At 30.3% G+C, this 22,783-nt stretch overlaps 1 protein-coding gene across 4 annotated transcripts in view; it reads left to right on the top strand.

Annotated features, from left to right (window-relative positions):
* The first annotated feature begins 540 nt into the window (after nt 1–540).
* Nucleotides 541–22,783, top strand: part of LOC132744104 (prostaglandin E2 receptor EP4 subtype-like) — a 30,901-nt gene continuing 8,658 nt past the window's right edge. For 2 of the 4 annotated variants that reach the window (XM_060732722.1, XM_060732718.1), the window contains exon 1: nt 541–699. The gene's annotated coding sequence lies outside the window, so the exon portion shown is untranslated. Of the gene's footprint in view, nt 700–13,434; nt 13,678–22,783 lie in introns of those variants that run through there. The other 2 variants (XM_060732721.1, XM_060732719.1) reach the window with 2 other exon arrangements.

The following is a 22,783-nucleotide window of genomic DNA, read 5'->3' as shown; positions in this document are numbered from 1 at the left end:
CTAACATATTTGTTAAGCAATAAAGTAAGGCTTGTTCACTTCCATGATTTTTTTTCAAAACTGAGGTTTAGTTAAGATATTTCAGTTATGTTCAGATATAAACCGTAAAACAATGAATAACTACATGCTTGTTATATTATGCAAACAATAATCTATTCAACAAACCGATGGTTAAGTCTGTATGTATAAAAAATTGTAAATTGTACTGGTTTTATTTCAGTAAAACAATATGTTTATGTAACTACCGTGCGCTTGATTTATTTATATGCTATTTACGTTTTGGTGTAAACCAACCTGTTGATTGTACTCCTTTATCTTCCATGTCTTCTGTTTCTTTATCCCGTTTTTCGTTTAATTAAATTATGTTACAGTTTTATAATATTAATGCATGCATCAAGACGCCTCCGGCATATATACGTATTGCAATTAGCAATTATTTAATTTGTACAATTGATGGTAACACTTGATGAAGCGACTTAGACGAAAGAATAGCTTGAAAGAAAAGACTACAAAGTTCATTTGGAGTTATCTCTATATCAGATTGCTTGGCGAATCGTATAGAAAGTCTGCAGATTTTCATTACATGAATTGTTAAATGTTGTGACGGTTTGTTGAGTGAATGGACCTAATTTTGTGAAGTTAAATTTCAAAGAAGAAATTCTATCTTCGTGTTGTTTAAAACAAAAAGCAGTAAACCAGGTAAGAGTATAATACCATACTTAGCATGTAAACAGAGAGAAGATAATTATATTTTAAGAGACTCTGGTGTGGTTGTTTTGACGTTAAGAAAAGGGTTGTTTGACATGATAGGATGAAAGATATGTGTACAATTGTTCTATGATAATCATCTTAATTCTGCGAAATGATCAAAAATTATAATGAAAGCGTATAAAATGATTTTTATTAATATTTTTGGCATTAGCGTATCATTTAAGCATAATTAACTACCATGATGACGTCAAAAATGATAACTATGAACGTTAGTTCCTTAAGCAGTAATAACAGTAAAGTAAAGTTTATTCTTGTAACAAAGGCCTCAGGCCTTAAAAACAATATCACACAACAAACATGAAATAACAATGGAAAATACAATGAGGTGATCATAATGCTTCGGTGTTTTGCATTTTACAGTTTGCAAATTTTATTTCGTACTTTCAAAACAATGATTCTATTTGATTTAATAATAATTAATTACATAAGGATTTTCTTTTCGTTTAAGAATGAATAGTTTTGAGGATAAAATATGTTTTTAATGCAATTGATCTACCTGTTTTCATAGGATAGAAATTAAATGGGAAGTCTGCATATTTTCTTAAAGACGTGCAATTAATATGTTTTTGATGAAACTTGCTTATTACCAGTTGTGTGATATACAACACTATCCTGGGGCAAGTATTATTACGCTTTAATCTGTTTGTATATTGTTTGTTTGTTGTTTGCTCTCTTAGTGTGTGTTGGTGTTAGGTTTTTTCTCTTGTTTTCTCCTCTGCAATATATGGATATTACTTATTATGTAAAATCTAGTAAAGTATCAAAACACTATGCAATACATTAAAAATAAGCAAATGAAAATTAATTTTAGGTTACTTGTAACGCAGTTTTGATTTTTTTACTACTACGTTGTGACTACCATTTCGAAAACAGTGGTATTGGTATATATTATTTTTATTTCAATGCCCAGCTGCTGTACGCATTCACTTTCATGTGAAAGTATTTTGAGTTTATTTTATTATTTATTGGTTACATTCTTTACTATTTTGTCGACAGAACATTTCAACAATTTTAGATGATGGGCATATATAAAAAAATCACACTTCTTAAAAGAGTATGCCATTTTTAAACATTCATAAACAATATGCATGTTTGATGTACAACAAATATATCGTAAGAAAATGTAACATTTGACAGTTTTAAAGTAAATGTAACAAAAATTTCGTTTATCTTTGATAATGACATTTTAAACAACTATGTTATGTTGATAACTACCCGGTATGATACAAAATAAGTACAAAATGCAAGGTAAAAAAAACATATATGAACAGTCTCAAGATAAAATTGAAAAATGCAAGATCTCGGGGTTGCAAAAAAACGGTACAATATAAAACTTTTATTGCAACATGCGATCAATATGTATTGTAAAATAAACATAGATTTCGTCGTTGATATGGTTGTCTGTGGTAATATTTTTGCTTTTGTTAGAAGGCCTTTAATTAAATAGTAGCAGTGGATGGTTTGTGCTGCATCATATGAAATAGCTAAGCAGTTTTTCCTTGCGTTTTTATGCAAACACCTTGAAATATCCGATGCTTTTTTTGTGGGAAAGTCATTCATCAGCTACCCGTTAGTACACAAAGTATAACACATACATATTTATTTATTGATTGATTAATTGAGTGATTGATTGATTGATTTATGTATTTATTTTTTATTTATTTATTTTTTTATTATTTATTTATTTGTTTATTTATGAATTTATTTATTTATTTATTTATTTATCTTTTTAAAGGAATAACAATTAAGATACTGACTTTTATACATTTGGTCCATATGCATAATTAATTAAATTGTATTGTAACCCCGAAGAATGATTACTTTCCGATACTCAAATAGCACGTTCAGTATCATCTTTTAATTATCTTGAGATTTTATCGTAACTTAGTTATTTCAATTTAAATGAATTACTGAAAGGCATTAATTTAGCTTCTTTTTTCTAGATTTAACCGATTAGCCAATTTAAAAATCGCATTATATGCATTGCCTTAATGCATCAAAAGTAGGGATTTAATAGAATAGGTAGAATTTCACATTATCGCTTTACTGTATCGTTTTAAGTGAAGTTTTAGTAATGATTATAACGATATCAGCTTAATATGTGCTAATGGCTTGCCCTTGTCTATTTAGATGTAGATACACTCCGGAGCAAATGTCATACTGTTTAAGAATTACAACCGCAGAGCTCTTTTTTGTGTTTTATTTTAAATTGTGTTTTTTTTTAATTTGTGTGTTTCGTTGTTTTTTTCTTTTATAGACGAAGGAAATTATTATTCAAAACCGGAGAAAGAATTATTAAAAATCAAAAGGCACCAACAACTGTTAATTCACATTTATTGATATGCACCTGCAAAGAAAAACCACAATCAACGAAAATGAAGAAAAATCGAAATAGTCGCAAAGCACGATATCGTCGATTTGTTTTGCGTAAATCAAAACTTAGCAAACTTCGCCTTATCCATTAAGTATTGAGCACTTCCCTGTTAAACGTTATATTTACAAAATGCATCACTAAATGCGTCGTTCCCGATAGACCATTTTTATGCTGTGTTAGGTAAAGATTGTATTATCAAGATAGGTTATATACAGAATTTTAAGAAATTAATTTTCGAGGAACGAATTAGTTTCTTAAAACTGTATATAATCTTTAACCGAGTTATAAATTAGCCTCGCCCATTTATTCGAGTGCATTATGTAAATAAGCGTAGTCCTGTGTAAATTTTAAATTTAATACATACAGTTGAGTTACAACGCTGTATAGTAAATATTTCGGCAGAATTTAAAGAAAATAGAGCGATTTCATTGGCAGGCAAACGAACTGGCGAACTGTAATACATCTTGAAGGTTCATATGCTTTCATCAGCATCTTAAGTACTTAAATCTTTGTATGAATTGAACAAACAGAATTCCCTTGTTTGACACCGGTAAGTTAATGAAACCACTGTTTGTATTATACTATGCAAGCTTGATAACAATTTGTTGGTGTTGTTGTTTGTTGTTGTTGTTTTTCTGCATTTTGTTTTCACGGGAAAGGAACCGAGTTCTTCGTTCACTTTTAAACCTGGAATTTTGCATTGTGACCATTGCAGTGTCGGTGTAACTAAATGGCCCAATATAGATTATTTAAAGGACATTTTGGTCATCCAAGGATATATAGTGAGTGAACAGGTGAACGTCAAAATAAATTAACAATTTGCCAGATACGTTACTCAATTTTGATACTTTACTTCTATAATGACTTACGTGACCCATGGAGACTTAATTAAATCAAAAGTGTCAGGCAGTCTGTTTGTATTGAAGGCAAATTTATATTTCATCCTAAACATTTTACAATATCAACAGTAGGCCTGTCACCATTATGAAAATCAATATTTTAAAATAAATTATTGGTTCAGCTCAGCTCGACTGTGTAAAATTGAGCATAATGTCTTTTAAAGTATTACATCTACAACTGAAACAACGCTTACCATGAAAAAATATAAGACAAATGACACAAAGTAACCTCTTTAAGATAAACAAGAGGGCCATGATGGCCCTGAAGTCGCTCACCTGTATATAGGCCCCCGGAGCGGGGCCAGTTTAAACCCCAGGGCTTTTATTTGAACAAACTTGGTAGACACCCATTAGAAGATATTTCATGCTTAACATCCAAGGTCTAGCTGGTCAAGTTTTTTTCTTTACACATATAGTTAAAAACAATGACACACCTGGGGCAGGGCCAGTTTTGACCCAAGGGCTTTTATTTGAACAATCTTGGTAGACACTTACTAGAAAATGTTTCATGCTTAATATCTAAACTCTAGCTATTCGGTTTTTTTCAAAGAAAAGGAAAATCAATGTCAGCCCGGGCGGGGCCAATTTTGACCCCAGGGCTTTTATTTGAACAAACTTGGTAGACATCCATTAGAACGTGTTTCATGCCAAATATCTTAGCTCTAGCTCTTTGGGTTTTTTAAAAGAAGATTTTTTAAGTTTTTACTATATGCATATAGGGAAAATCAATGACCCCCTTGGGGCGGGGCCAATTTTGACCCCAGGGCTTTTATTTGAACAAACTTGGTAGACACCCATTAAAAGATGTTTCATGCTAAATATCTAAGCTCTAGCTCTTTGGGTTCTTTAAAAGAAGATTTTTTTTAAGTTTTTACTATATGCATATAGGGAAAATCAATGACCCCCTGGGGCGGGGCCAATTTTGACCCCAGGGCTTTTATTTGAACAAACTTGGTAGACATCCATTAGAACATGTTTCATGCCAAATATCTAAGCTCTAGCTCTTTGGGTTTTTTAGAAGAAGATTTTTTAAGTTTTTACTATATGCATATAGGGAAAATCAATGACCCCCTGGGGCGGGGCCAATTTTGACCCCAGGGCTTTTATTTGAACAATCTTGGTAGACACTCATTAGAAAATGTTTCATGCTTAATATCTTAGCTCTAGCTCTTTGGGTTCTTAAAAAGAAGTTTTTTTTTTAGTATTTACTACATGCATATAGGGAAAATCAATGCCCCCCAGGGGCGGGGCCAATTTTGACCCCAGGGCTTTTATTTGAACAAACTTGGTAGACATCCATTAGAACATGTTTCATGCCAATTATCTAAGCTCTAGCTCTTTGGGTTGTTTAGAAGAAGATTTTTTAAGTTTTTACTATATGCATATAGGGAAAATCAATGACCCCCTGGGGCGGGGCCAATTTTGACCCCGGGGCTTTTATTTGAACAATCTTGGTAGACACTCATTAGAACATGTTTCATGCTTAATATCTTAGCTCTAGCTCTTTGGGTTCTTTAAAAGAAGATTTTTTTAAGTTTTTACTATATGCATATAGGGAAAATCAATGACCCCCTGGGGCGGGGCCAATTTTGACCCCAGGGATTTTATTTGAACAATCTTGGTAGACACTCACTAGAAGATGTTTCATGCCAAATATCTAAGCTCTAGCTCTTTGGGTTTTTTAGAAGAAGATGTTTAAAGTTTTTTCTTTTGGTTGCCATGGCAACCAGAGTTCTGCATGGAATGGAATTCTTTGAACAACTTTGTTAAGGCTTCACACAAGGAACATCCCTGTGAAGTTTCATTATGATCTGCCTTATGGTTTCAGAGGAGATGTTGTTTGAAAAGTGTGAACGGACAACGTACGACGGACGACGGACGACGGACGACGTACGACGGACGACGGACGAAGAGTGATCCTAATAGCTCACCCTGAGCATATGCTCAGGTGAGCTAAAAAGTATATCCTGTTTTAAGGTTATAAGCTTACCAGGCGCGTGTATTTGGCATGTCATGTCCAAATCAAATTATTACAACTTACGCTTCAAAAGATTATATCTGCTGTTTATGGCCATAAAATTACGACTTAGAGCTAAATAGCAAAAAGACAAATATTATCGTCAGCATCTAGGGAATAAGATATTTCCTTACTGCAATATTACATTTCAGGTCATTTGACAGCGTCCATGTACTTAACCATGTTTAGAGGTAAAAGGACAAACAATATATTAATATATAATTCACTTGTTTTCATGCTTATATATCTTTTAACTTTACGGAAGTGCCAATGGCTTTAAATAATTCATGTATACTTTAACCTATGCAAAGATATTTTTCTTTTATTTATAAGTTATAAATAGTGTGTTAAATTAGCTTAAAAATATCAATCTTATTGATGTACACGACATGCCATTCATTTTAAAGATGTTTTACTTTCGGATGTAGTCACACTTTTAAAAACACCATGCGTATCTTAAATGTATTTGTTTTTACTTATAAATTTATCAATGACTTGTTTTAACATGAATTACAAAAACAACCATGACTCGATTTGTAAGGAAAATAGCCAATAAAGTGCCTTGATTTAAATGTGTCATAACAAAGAATATAAGATAACATGATTATTTGAATACCAATACCACGTATTATATTTTTGTTTTTCGATTGCTCGTTCTATTGTTTATTACTTTTAGAACGTGTATTCAATTGTCTTATTGGATATCATTTTTAATTAAATTCTTTTGATAATTTATATCAGTGTATCAATACGCCTCCGGGTATAACACAATTTATATATTTTATACAATAGCAGTTACATGTTAGACATAACAACAAGGTCAATAGATAAATTACAACGTTGAGCTTGTAACATAATGTTATCACTATATGAAGAAGGTTTAATTCTGGATTCACATAAAAAGGTTATATGCTGTTTTACTACATTAAAACACTTACAATAGCCGTTTAAAAATAAATTGTTCAACTATGAATTAATACTTGTTACAATTTACAATATACAGAGAGCAATTCAAATATTCTTAAAAAACAGGATTAGAATGAAAGACAACATGCGTTATAGAATTCTTCTCCTATGTTTAGTTGACTATAATAATGCACAAAATAGATTATTTATGATTTATTTATAACAAACCGAAAAATAGACAAAGTAATTCATATTAATGGATTCCTTTGTAACCGAATGTACCGTTGCATGTGGAAAAAAAACGTATAAGCATGCAACTGCTTAAAGGTACATAGAAGCATATATTGTTTTAATTTTTTAGAATGGGTAAACGTAAGTTTTATAACATTTAAAATAATGGTTTAAGAGCATGTTAGATGCTTATTAGATGATGAATAAAAGCGCTGAATGCAAAGTTATTAGCCAATAAGTACACTTTTGAAAACTATTACAGAACATCAAAAAATAAAATGCTTTAGGGAAATAAAAAAAACACTGCTGAGGCATATTGGGTCGTTAAATATATTGTTGTTGTAGTCATGTAAACTCTAATATTGTTACACTTCTTCCATGTTACATGTATCAGTAGTTATTTTATAATTGTTTCCTTTAATTAACATGATCTGATGTTAACATTATCTACTTTTGACTGCATTAATTCAAATGTTATGGGGTTTTATCACATGCTCAAAGAACTATGCTTCTATTAATTCTAATCTCAAAGAAGTACTGAAGCATTACAAATGCTTTTAAAAGATTCATTAGATTTGTTAATAAAACTCACCTGTGTACTTAGAGATATGACTGCAACTGTAAAGGTATCGTGAACATGCGTCCGTTAATTAAGTTTTGTAATTGCGTCAATCCACTTTTATCTACATTTGCATAGAAATGAAAAGAATAAGACTGGAGACTGTATCGTCATGATAAATTACGGTTCAAGAAAAGGGCATATCTCTCAAGAGTGTTGGGGGTATTATTTTTACCAATGATATAAGATTAGTGTAAGTCTTTAGCTTTTGGCATTATTTTACTTAATGAAAATCAGGTATTTACATGCTTTTTGACCAAAGACAACAATAAATCTGAACATTTCTAATTTGTCTGTTTTCGGTAGTTTGTTTAGTTAACTATTTAACTATTTATGCCTCAAAACGAATCGTCCTTACTTTTTTAAATACCGTGAGCGCATACGAAAAGTGGGACAAACTCAAAGGAAAACATCATACGTTTAAAGCAGCTACAGTAAGTCTGCAACCTAAGAGACATCAAATGCTCAATTCAAATATCTAATTTTTCTTATAGCGTCTAACATCTGAGAAAGAATTTACTAAGATAAGCAGCAGAAAAAATATAGAATTTACCACATTTATCTGCTAAGAGTCTAAACCTAATTTATGAACCGTCAACACTGGGTATCACGGACAGAGAAGTCACGAAAAATGTTTAAATTAAACTTATGTCTTGTATAATGATTAAATGCATTATAAAAAGTATTATTTCAGATGTTAAACTAGCCAACAATGATATTGTCTGAGTTTAATTTTCTTCATACTGCATTTAAAATAGAACAGATACGTGTATAATGAGCGTTCAATTATACACTTTAATCGGAACAGGTTGTATCTTTTTTTCTAACAACGCTAACAGGATATTTTTTTTCTCCTCTCTATACATACTTGTATTTGAAATAATTTATGAAGATATAAATCGCTTAACCCCTGATATAGTTGTATCTTTTTATCTTTTCGTAGCTTTATGTACATTTACATACGTTTGAATTGATTGTTTACGCTATTTCTTTACTTTTTGAGTATTCATAACAACCGTGATGTTAGTGGTTCTAAAAACCACACTTAAATCTTAAAGTAATATCATACTTTTTGTAATTGATCTTTACGTTAATCATTAAATCAATCTTTATTCGGTAATCGGCAAAAATATGGTCTTGTACTAATATATTATAAATAATGTGACAAAATGCATGCAAATCTATATTTATTTACAATATTAACAATTAATCAGAAATATACCACACAATTTTTGAATAAATAAAAATAAACGTTATGTATCTACATTTACTATTGTTTCACTGTGCAAATCCATTTTGCACCATAGCCAGATAGATATGTGTTCTTACTTTCATCGCCTCTTTAACATATGTTTTTAATTTTACCTAACTTTTATTACAGTAACTATAATTATTCATTAAGTGTTACAAAATTTATTAATTAAAAGCCAAGATGTATACTATTTGTTCCAAATGTAATAATACTTCGGAAAAATCAATAGAAAATGATATTCAGATTCAATCTGGTTGTGGTTACAAACCTATCACAATTTTTCATTTCTCTCTACAACAGCTATGCGTTTTTATGAAATGCAGACAATTTAGCACATAAATACTCGACGTATGATTAATTTATAATACTTTTAGTTCACAAGGTATGCCATGAACACAGCCGCTATTCTGTACCAATTTATCCAATCACCCGTGTCTGTTATTTAGATACTAGACTGTCTATCACAAAGTGAAGAATATGTCTATGTAATTATATAAATCACCGTCTGCTGTTCCAAGATATTTGAAAACCACACTAATTATTCAAATCATGTTCTAATGCAATTAGGCTGATTACGAGAGCACATATGCTTAATTTGAATAGCCCCATGTTATCCTCAGCTTCAATATACACTATATATTCTACCACAATTGTTGCTATGATTCTCGTGCAATGGATTTAACTGTACTATTAATATTTCTCCATTCTTCTTGTTAAAATTGTACAATATTTAACAGGCAACTATCTTAAGTTTGTTTTATTAAGAGGTTATTTCTCTGAAGTAAAACAATTCAATACCTTTACGTTTTGATAGCTTTATCAAATTTACAAAGTACGATGTGCTGAGGGACTGACATGACGGGTTGATGCATCAGAGTTGCAGCCACCTAACCCTTCGTGATCGTAAGAGGCGACTAAAAGGGTTTGAATTATTTGATTATTTGAGTCTAGTCATCTCTTAGTTCCAGCAGTTGAGGTGGTTTTGACCCTTGGTGTTGCTTTGAAGATTGTATTGCTCGAGGTAAGCCAAAATCATCTTTTCTGTTTCAGTGCCATATGATCTGTGTTAGTGCGTTGTAAAACCAATCAAAACATAACTAAGTACGATGTTTTATATCAATGCTAAACATTGGTTTGAAATTACTACTGTAAACTTCATTTTTAATTAATTATTTGTCGCCGCTACTTAACATTCTTTAATTTGAATTAAATAACACTCTATCATCATTCGATTGGATATAGGGTGCTTTCGAAAGCCACTGAATTAATCACAATGCATGATTTTGTAAATATTTAAAAACAGAACAACTAGTAATTAAATGCAATACTGATCTTTTATCACTGAATGCAAAAAGAACAACAGTGTTTTTTTTAATTTATATTATAGCGAGTGTGTCTGTAACATGAAATGAACTGCTTTTTCAGCAGTAAATGCCACTGTTTGTAATTTTGTTTTTCGTTTTTGTTTTTGCTTTTGCAATATGTAGGTTTCTGTTATATTATTCAGTTGAAAATTGTACCATATTTTACTTTATCCAATTTTCATTAGCCTTATCACCAATTTAACAATATTAAACATTCAAAGGGAAATATTGTGCTCTCGAGGTCAAAAATTTAAGAACAGAACAGAAAGTTATTTGTTATTTATTTACAGACTTATACATATAGCAATATCTTCATGGTCTTGTTAACAAATATAGATTCTTACATGGCAGGTATATAACATAAACATTAGCAACAATACTTTTAATCAAATACTGTGTTTAAAAAGGGAAGACTTTGTGCAATTTAGAAAATATAGCATTTGTCTGCATTTAAAAAGATGCAATTTAAATGGACAGTAAGGTATAATGCAAAGATTATCAAACTCCATAAGTGTTATATAAAACCAAAAATACACACTTATCATTAAAAATGGTGAAAACAACAACATTTTCAGTATCCTTGAATGTGTCCAATTGTTTGATACTACAATAGTTTTATGTTGATTAATGTTATATTGCAAGGTATAAATGTTACCATTAAAGTCTGTAGTTCACGCTTTCAACATATGGTCTTTGACAAACAGGGATATAGTTTAAATAGTTTCATTTAATTAAGAAAAGGTTTATAGCAATTGTCATTTAAATTAAATATACATATTGGTATGTCCGAAAGGTAAAATAATGCGCTTATTATTTGTTTCTATCAACGCACAGTACAAGATTGGTTTACAAGAAAGTGTAAAGCAGTTTTTAAATTTTGATAAATCTGTTTGTTTAGATGAAAACAAGGGTCTTGGTTAACAGCATTTGAGAGTCGATAAAGACGAGACTGGTAGAGGAAACAAATACAAATCAAAACCTCTGTTTCTAATTTAATATCTTTTAAAAGCATTGAACGTGATGAATGTTCATTAATTTTATGTTCCTAGCGTCGACGACCATCTAAAACAACTAGCGGCATCTCTTTGATGCATGAAAACTAAGGACTTATATATTGAATCTGTATTCAGTAATTGTGTAACAGCTGAAGCAAATTTATATTTGTCTTAGGTGTCTGTATTACAATTAATAAGTTTGTATGTTAGTTGCCGACTGCAATCAGTTTGACCATCATGTGAGTCTGAATATTGAAGCCACATTGACTGAATATTAAGATGATGTAAGATTAATTTTTTCACATAACAAAACCTTTAATCAAAACTTTGATGTATACACATTTAATGAAAAATATATTGTCATGTCTTTTGATTAAATGTTGGTTCTTACCTAGCAGAATATAATTATGTTTTATACATTGTTAATATCAAACAATGCTTACAACAGTTTTAACAAAACTTATCGAAGAAGTTATTGTTTCTTCATTGGAATTAATTTGATTTTTTTCAAGCATCGATGGAATGCTGGCAAAATACGCTTATTTTAAGTAGTCGTAAATAAAATGAAAATATATTCACCGAAGCAAAGCCATTTGCATTAAAGGGTACATGCTGTATTCAAATAGATATCATATCTGCTGGTATATCAATGGAAGACAAAATCCCGACGTCAATATTTGTTTTGTTTTTGATCCAAATTTCAAAGCTGCGGCATCGAACGAGGTTATAATCGGTCAGATATTATTTGGGTTGTTTTGGCTTAAACGTACTAGACTAGTCATGTTTGATTCACTACTGCAATCATTGTAACACATACTCGTACGTTTATCTTATATGACTTACATTTATATCATTTCTTTACAGTTTATACATTTTATTACCGTTATAACCTACAATGTATTGATATAATACGATTGCTAGAAACTTTTGAATGATACCGTTGTGCCTGAATTTCATTGGACATGTTAAACTTTCTATTTTTACTTGTTAAACTATTTCAGTTATTTATAAAACCGGATCTGTTAATTTCAATTATATTTTTTCCAGACTGTTTGCTTTGTTTAGTTATCGCAATGTTCCAGAAGCTTGAAAACAATGCTCTGTAATAATTATTTACAAACAATCCAGAACAATTACTGAAACTATTAAAACATTTAGTTTTCTTCAACATTTCTGGGTGTAAATACAACTGCTTTCAACTGTATATTAAAACAGCTAAAAGGATATTTTTTACCATATTGTTATTGGTTATAAGGCATAAAAGCATGTTTTATCTGAGCAGAAATGAATATTTTTTGACATAAGTACAATGCAGCAATCTTTCATTGCCTGAAGTACAACTTTTTAGAAATTGAAAACTCATAGTATATGTCATAAGAATGTCATAACAAGTAATTGTTTCTTCATATGAATTATTTTTATAATAATCAAAGCATCAACGCAATCTGTACCAATTAATACAATCATTATAATGAGATCAGACATATGTTCCAGCGACTATATGTGTTAAACTTTAGTGTTTTAATAATTATTATAGTGCCATAATATGAACACTTTTATAAAGATTTGACAATTATGCCAATAGAATTAAGTTTTATTAACGGAGTAGAACGGAAATATAATTTAAAAATGGACCTTACGTAACACTGCGTCTTTATTAATCAAGATACTTTATATTACGAAAGATATACCAATTTAGTATTTTACAACAACATCATTCATTATTAGGATGTTAGTATACACCAAGTATAAAATCATATTGCCAAAGCTGTACATTACAAAATTAATGAAAAAGTATTTTCGTTTGTAATAAATTTCAGATCTACACTACACTGCAATACAATCATGGCAATTCCATACACTGCAATCAGCTTCACTTCATTGCACCATAAAACATATCATTTATATATCAAAATCACTTATATAAATCCCATTTAAGTAAATTGTAATACAAAGCAGATGACTTTACTTTTAACATGATGTCTATCTATGTACATTTATCTTAATGCGTCCTATTGATAAATATCTTTCCGATTGAACTATTTTAACAGTCACTTAATGTTGATTGCGCATCTTATGACTTTGTTATGTTCAATATACAAGGTTAACATGCCCCCATGAATGTCTCAGGTAACATTCATATGTGTTTATCTTGTGTTAGTTAAAGTTTGGATTACTATAAGATTTTTACAAACTGATTGGTGAATATATTCCGGTGTTTGGCTTAATAAAATACACGTAAATGATATGTGAGTATTAATTTAAAAGTAGAACGTTTTCTTTCCAAAGTAATATTTAATAGTGTATTATTTTGTAGCAGTAGCGATAAATGTCATCAAAATCGTTGTTTATTTGTTTATTTTATTATTTTTTGTTGAGTTAACAATACCTGCTCATAGTATAAAGTGTGGCACTCATGACTTAATCCATGCAACAACGTCAATTTAGTGATTGAGTCTGTGCAATAATCCTTTTACATATTATGTGAACAACTACTTAGAAGGGAAAAAAGGTAGGCATTTAAGGGGCATCAAAGGCAGATGAAATCAAACGCTATTCAATAGTGATAATAGTGTGATTAAAATAAGTGTATATCAAAAACTTGCCGTTGGTGCTTTTAGTATTCATAATTCCTGAATCAAAATATGGTATGCTTAAAGTATGGCATTGGTTCGTCATGGTTATTTTTAGTTACTAGATGCAAAGTGACAAATTTATCAATTTCGACGATTGCCGTCTGTCTGCTTATCTGTCACAATTCACAAGTCTATACAAAGCTGATATTACATTCAAATCACGTTCTGAAGGTATTAACATAGATAAGATGAGTCTGGCACAGTAATTAAAGCTTTTTCGTGACATTATCATATTTACGTGAGAGAAATAATGGAACCAGTCAGACAGATTGACACACCAGCAATGACTCTTTCCAGACAAAATTTAATATAGTATTAATTGTGTATTAAAGGGACCCGACTGTCTTATTGTCTGTACGAAATCTGCTGTACTCATAGTTTTATTTTTACAAAAATTGTAGCTCTCACTTTTGGTTTCCAAATCATGCTCTTGTAACATATTGAATATATTCAGGTAAAGAAGCAGACGCTTGTTTCGGTTGAGTCTAATAGTATTATGTTTTGTTTAGGGTGTTATTAGCTATATACAGATTTACAATTGATATAAATTTATTATTTCCAAATGATTTTTTATTATACATTGTAACACATGAAATTGCTATCGTGTTTTCTTATTTCAACAATTTTATTCAACATTGGATATAAAGTCATGGCTTATATTCATGCATAGTCTTATTTGTATGTGTTGTGTCCATTCATTTAGAGACTAAAGTCGTAATTTAATAAAACCATAAACTCCCAGTACAAACCAGTCATAAATCAAGTTTATATTTCTACTGTGGAAATGTTGCGAATTAAGCACAGTTTAGATATAAAATACACGCACAAAAAAACATTATTCGGGTATTTAAATTATTCGAACAGTACTTAGTCTATTACGTTTTCGGAAATATACTTAAGGTGGTGTTCTAAACTATGTTTTTACATTGGGATTCGTGTATTCAATTGAGTAAAACAGTAAACTACTTGAAGGTAAAAAGGGCAAATTTAGTAAATAACTCGTAATAATTGCCTTAATTTATATAATCTGGGGATATATGTCATTACATGATAGAATAGGCCAGAATTCTATTTACAGTCTTATACATAATGTGCATTATTATGATAAATGACAAAACTGTAAATTGAGACTTTTATTGATGGCAGGTAGTGTTAATGTCTTGTTTAAAAGTATATACGTCTTAACCTATTTAATCAACTTGAAGTTTAAACAATGAAATTTATATATTCGTATAAATCGATCGAAACTTCCGTTTTGAAATCTTATCGCTAGTGTATTCGTGTTGCTTCGGATGTTATCAATGTCAAACAGCCTTTAACTACGTCAGTGTGATTTGAATAGTTTCATTTAAGTAATAAATTGATATTTATAAAAAAAACTGCAAACAATTTGCTTGTGAACTACTCTTTTATGTTTTTGATATTGAGGACTTCGTGTGTGATATCGTCAAGAATAATTGCTTCTGATTAATTGAATGCTTCTAAGATATGCAAGAATGTAATTGCGTGGCAGATTTTATCACACACTTACAGAACAATTGTTCTATTTCTTTCTACTCTTAAATGAATGGTTTTGTTAATGGATTTTACTCTTTTTTTAAAAAACGAAATGTATTTGCTAATAAAAATTCTATTACCTGCATGCATTGAGATGGGAATTTTATTGAAACAATTAATAGTTATGGTTCATTTATCCAGTTTTATTATTTTTTTATATTAAATATCAATTTAGATCCATACAATGAGTATAGTTGTGTTAGTTTACCCTAGAGCTAGCGAAATTGACCCTAAGGCTATTTATTACGTTAAGTTTATAAAAACACGGTTTTATTTTGTTATTCAGCATACGTACATGCATTTATTCAGCTTGAAAGTTCTGAATGGCCCATAAGGTCCAAACAGCCCCAAGAACGCTATTATTTTTATTTCTCAAACGCTTTTTTAAATTTTTGCTGACCTGTTTTAATTTCCGTAAATGTACTTATTTACAATGGAGCTAGACCATCTTTAATTTGATCCCTTTGATGTTTGGTGATTGAGTGGGTTTTTAATCACAGAAACGTTCTATGTTACAACTCTTCGATAATTGACATAAATATCATAAAAAGCATAAAAATAACTGATTTTTTGTGTGTTTTTATCTTTTATTCTGATACAAAAAATGCATTAGATATAGTTTAATACCCTTTAAAAAGAAACTTGTGTTAAATGCCCATAAGGCCCAAAAAGCTCAAAATGCTGTTGGTTTTTATTTGTCAAATGTTATTTTTTTATTTATTTATGCTCTTTTGTTACAATTTCCGAAAAAAAGGTACTCATTTGCTATAGAGCTGAACCATCTTTTGATTTTGTTGCTTTTGGGTTAACAGTGATAGTTGTTAAGTATTTTGTATGGAAAATAAAGTACTACCTTTTACTGTGCTACCGTTTTGCTAACTTCATAACAAATAACTTCAGAATCAGTGCTATTTTTTCCTGTGATACGCATCTACACTAATTTGCAATATGCTTTAAATTCATTTACCACAAAGTCATCAAGAAATAATGATACATTTCTTAGGCCTAATGTGCCTATAGCCATATTCTTAAAATATTTTCAATTCTTGTCAGTTTATTCCAAAATAATATGTATTTTGTTATTGTATATACATGTTTGTAAAGTGTTCTTTTGCTATACATGTATATGTCGATATTATACAGCTGTTCTAGCGAATTTTTAAAAAGTAGTGAAAGTCGAGTTTTACAAATACGTTATCTCTCTCACACAAACATGTGTTATTCTTATTGATTACGTCATAAATAGGACGTTAACAGTATTGAAACTTAACATTGTCCAACGCATTGAGAGAGCATTGATGTTGCTGTTTGGGAAAGGGATATATGGCACTTGTACTAATGATCCAAGTGATGAGAAATAAAATCCTTATCCTTCTAATTTTTTTCTAAATGGACTCGTCCATCTATCAATTTTAGAACTGTCTATTATCAATTTTGGGGATGTCAAGGTAAAAAAAATTGAGATTGGGCGGCCAACAGGAAAGAGCATATGGTCAGACTGCATAGACGTGCAGGCTGGCCTGGCTCTATACTTTGTGGCAAAGGCGAGTTACTTTAAAACCAACATGTTAATGCTTAACATGTTGTTAGAAGCTTTAACTCTGTTACTGCAGGATGTTTTGGTTTTAAAGTGGATTGGTCTACAATAGACAATCCATTATGGACTAATTCACTTTAACAGCATATTAACTTTGTATTGACATTTCAAACAGGGGAAACCTGTGTGTAAGAATTACATTGTATATAAACCAGTCTACTTCCTGTACTTGCAATAAAGATACAAGTTAAAATATATAGGCTCCCAAGAAGGGTAAAGTGATCGGATGTAACATGCGCTTGTACTCGCAAGACGGGGTACATATTGAATTGTATAGGCTCGCAAGACAGGGTACAATGATTATATTTATATACTGTGATATACACTGTATATGAAAAACCGATCTAGTAAATAGCCAAGTATTTAACCTACAAGGACATTATGCCTACATGGTGTTCATGTAACTTTAAAATTAACTATACATTTTGTTATATTTGTTTTCAGTTTCATAATAAACGTCACGTGAATTGTCAATAACCCAAGTGACCCTCAAATATATCTAAATATCCTTCAAAAAACATAAGTTAATGTTGAATTTATGAGAAAAGTGGGACAGTTTTTTCAAACTTTATAAAGTTATTATATTTTATCCAAACATTTTGTTTTTTATCAATTATTGTTCAATAACCATTATAAAAGTTGATTTTTAAAAAAAAATATACAGCTAATTTAGCTCAACTCGTCAGTGAAAATGTGCACAAAGTCACTTTAATACAAAGTAACAGATATGGTAATTTTAATTTCAGCATTTTTTATAGATACATGCATTATAAAATTATATGAGCCGTATCATGACAAAACCAACATAGTGGGTTTGCGACCAGCATGGATCCAGACCAGCCTGCGCATCCGCACAGTCTGATCAGGATCCATGCTGTTCGCTATCAGTTTCTCTTTTTGTAATAGAGTTGGTAAGCGAACAGCATGGATCCTGATCAGACTGCGCGAATGCGCAGGCTGGTCTGGATCCATGCTGGTCGCAAACGCACTATGTTGGTTTTGTCATGACACGGCTCATATGTATTTGCGATAAACATCATTCAACCTGAGCTATTTTAACAGCCACTTAACGTGGATTTCGACTCTTATGACTTTATTACACACTTTATAATAAGTTAAACTGATGTCATTAAGTCCTCAAGGTAACAGTAAAACATGTTTAAAGGAGCTCCTGCCTAAAACCATAAAAACGAACTTATAACATGGATCAAATGGTGCATTAAAAATGGAAAAATCTGCAAAATATTATAAATATATTCTCAGATTTAAATTAGAAATCGATTTTTATTTACACGATTATTGGCCCAGTTTAAGTGAAAAGCGTTGCAACGCTTTTTCATATATTGGGGTCATTTTGCACAATAAATATTATCATTCTTGAAAAACGAAGAATGTTAATGATCCAAACATTTTGCAATCAATTTATTACTCTAGACTTCATCAAATGTTACACAAGTCTCGGAAAAATATTTCCAGTAGTTTCATGTAAGAAAAAATCCTTCGCGGAGTCCCTTTAAATAGGTGTCCATCACCTTAAGCGTGACTGTTTAAAATAATCCTAAACTTTTCACTTTTTTTCCATCTTGAACAATATAGGTCATTTCCCCCTTTTTACTCCTTACAAATATCATTAACTATTTGTTATAACTTTAATATAAATGTATGTTTTTGTGTGTTCGTGTTTTTCTTTCAACTGTAAAAATAATTTTGTGTTTTGTGCATTAAATAGAGCGATGAGAATCTCAACCGGATATGGCTGATTTACAAACACAAAATTATTTTCATAATTTTTACATGTATATGTATAAAATGAGCCGCGTCATGACAAAACCAACATAATGTGTTTGTGACCAGCATGGATTCAGACCAGCCTCCGCATTCGCGCAGTGTGATCAGGATCCATGCTGTTCGCTATCATTTTCTTTACTTGTTATAGGGTTGGTAAGCGAACAGCATGGAACCTGCGCGGATGCGCAGGCTGGTCTGGATCCATGATGGTCGCATGGTCGCAAACCTACTATGTTGGTTTTGTCGTGACGCGGCTCAAATGTATTCTGTTATTATTGTTTTTTCTTTGTTCAAAAGCTTTTAATTTTGAGTGTCGAGTTACAGATCCCATCATTAAACATTGGCCATATAGATGAGCTATCATTGCCTTCTTTTGCAGTTTGGGAATAAATATAATACATGTAACAGTGGTGAAGTATTTCCTATGGAAGTCCCTGAATCAAAACAAAAACGGACTCCTTTCAAGACATACAGATATATGTAGCTTTCTTTTGTTCATATTCCGAGTTGTATATACATGTGTACGTATATCAATCCACTAAGAATACAATGTTTTACATAATCTTCCTTTTAATGCCTCCAAATGTGCTAAAATTAATGACTGATATTTCAGTTTTTTAACATAATATTTCTGCAAGTGACTATCGCAGTTAAGACATTTTTGGCATATTACCTTTTTTATAATTACATGTATTATCATTTTTTTTTTGTAATTTTCGTAGATATTCTGTGTCGTTTGTAATGGCCAAATTACTTTCCTTTGGTCCCGACAATATTTTTTACTAAATGGTACTTTTATTAATTTGTCATGAAAATTAGCATGAATCTGGAGGTATGCTGCTTTAAATCAAATTCCGAGCCGATTTATATGACATTTAAAGTTTTTTTGCTGTTAATGTGATATTTTAAATGTCAAATTAAATCTAACTTAAAGTTTATATTCTCATAAACTTTTAAGAAATACAACTTTCTTTAGAGGATTATCACATTTTCGCATTTATGCAAAGTTATGCTAGAAATATTTTATATTTACACTTATTTAAGTATGACTGGTTAAGTGTAATGAAAAGAAATTTACTCGCTAGATTATGCAACAAACTAAGGATAATAAATGAAAATATACGAGCTAGATTATGCAACAAAGCAAGTATAATAAATGGACATATACTAGCTAGTGTATGCAACAAAACAAATGTAATAAATGGACATATACCAGCTAGATTATGAAACAAACTAAGTATAATAAATGGAAATATACGAGCTAGATTATGCATCAAAACAAGTTAATAAATGGGCATATACTAGCTAGATTATGCATGCAACAAACTAAATGTTATATATGAAAATATACGAGCTAGATTATGCAACAAAACAAGTATTATAAATAAACATATGCTAGCTAGTGTATGCAACAAAACAAATGTAATAAATGGACATATACCAGCTAGATTATGAAACAAACTAAGTATAAAGTAAATGGACATAAACTAGCTAGATTATGTAACAAAACAAGTTAATAAATGGGCATATACTAGCTAGATTATGCATGCAACAAACTAAATGTTATATATGAAAATATACTAGCTAGATTATTCAACAAACTAAGTATAAAATAAATGGACATAAACTAACTAGTTTATACAACAAGCTAAGTGTTATAAATGGAAATATACTAGCTAGATTATGCAAAAAGCTAAGTGTAAAATAAATGGACATAAACTAACTAGTTTATGCAACAAGCTAAGTGTTATAAATGGAAATATACTAACTAAATTATGCAACAAGCTAAGTGTAATAAATGGAAATATACTAGCTAGATTATACAAAAAGCTAAGTGTAAAATAAATGGACATAAACTAACTAGTTTATGCAACAAGCTAAGTGTTATAAATGGAAACATACTAACTAAATTCTGCAACAAGCTAAGTGTAATAAATGGAAATATACCAGCTAGATTATGCAACAAGCTGAGTGTTATAAATGAAAATATACTAACTAAATTATGCAACAAGCTAAGTGTAATAAATTGAAATATAACAGCTAGATTATGCAACTAAACAAGTGGAATAAATGAACATATACTGGCAAGATTATGCAACAAGCTAAGTGTAATAAAAGGAAATATATTAGCTAAATTATGCAACAAACGAAGTATATAATAAATTGACATATACTAGCTAGATTATGCAACAAACTAAGTGTAATAAATGGATATATACTAGCTAGTGTATGCAACAAAACAAATGTAATAAATGGACATATACCAGCTAGATTATGAAACAAACTAAGTATAATAAATGGAAATATACGAGCTAGATTATGCATCAAAACAAGTTAATAAATGGGCATATACTAGCTAGATTATGCATGCAACAAACTAAATGTTATATATGAAAATATACGAGCTAGATTATGCAACAAAACAAGTATTATAAATAAACATATGCTAGCTAGTGTACATGGTGTATGCAACAAAACAAATGTAATAAATGGACATATACCAGCTAGATTATGAAACAAACTAAGTATAAAGTAAATGGACATAAACTAGCTAGATTATGTAACAAAACAAGTTAATAAATGGGCATATACTAGCTAGATTATGCATGCAACAAACTAAATGTTATATATGAAAATATACTAGCTTGATTATTCAACAAACTAAGTATAAAATAAATGGACATAAACTAACTAGTTTATGCAACAAGCTAAGTGTTATAAATGGAAATATACTAACTAAATTATGCAACAAGCTAAGTGTAATAAATGGAAATATACCAGCTAGATTATGCAACTAAACAAGTGGAATAAATGAACATATACTGGCAAGATTATGCAACAAGCTAAGTGTAATAAAAGGAAATATATTAGCTAGATTATGCAACAAACGAAGTATATAATAAATTGACATATACTAGCTAGATTATGCAACAAACTAAGTGTAATAAATGGATATATACTAGCTAGATTATGCAACAAAACAAATGTAATAAATGGACATATAGTAGCTAGATTATGCAACAAGCTAAATGTAATAAATGGACATATACTAGCTAGATTATGTAGCAAAACAAGTGTAATAAATGGACATGTACTAGCTAGATTATACAACAAACTAAGTGTAATAAATGGACATATACTAGCTAGATTAAACAACAAACTTAAAATGTAATAAATGGAAATTTGCAAGCGAGGTTATGCAACAAAGCAAGTGTCATAAATGGACATATACTTGCTAAATTATGCAACAAACTAAGTATATAATAAATGAAAATGTACCTGCTAAATCATGCATCTAACTAAAGGATAAACAGCTGTCTGTCTGAGGAATACATGAAATTAATAACAAGCACCACACCGTTTTAAAAATAATTATTAATAAGAAATGCAGACATTTTGTGCACAGCATTACATTTTAAAATACCATTAAATAATACACGAACTTTGTGGTGTGCGTCATGAACTACTGTCTATATTACTTTTCTCTATGTGTGCAATTCTGACTTAAGATGGATTATGCTGAGTGACGAATAACTTGATGTATAAACGCCAATCACTGTCTGGTTGTCTGTCTGTCTGTCTGTCTGTCTGTCTGTCTATATGTATGTCTAATATTATACCAGTCAAGTTATTCGAACCACGTTCGAAAGGCAATTTGCAACTTAATGATCCTTATGGTTTTATAGCATGAATATAATGCTGAAATGAATGCTTATCAATATTGTAAGTTCCAAAAAGCATTATTTGTAAATATATTACCGAATTTACATTTCATGT

Source organism: Ruditapes philippinarum, unplaced genomic scaffold, assembly GCF_026571515.1.
Source record: "Ruditapes philippinarum isolate M1 unplaced genomic scaffold, ASM2657151v2 ctg307_1_1_1_1, whole genome shotgun sequence".
Classification (NCBI taxonomy): Eukaryota; Metazoa; Mollusca; class Bivalvia; order Venerida; family Veneridae; genus Ruditapes; species Ruditapes philippinarum.
The sequence above is the reverse complement of the archived record's forward strand: the minus strand, read 5'-3'. Positions and strand labels throughout refer to the sequence as shown.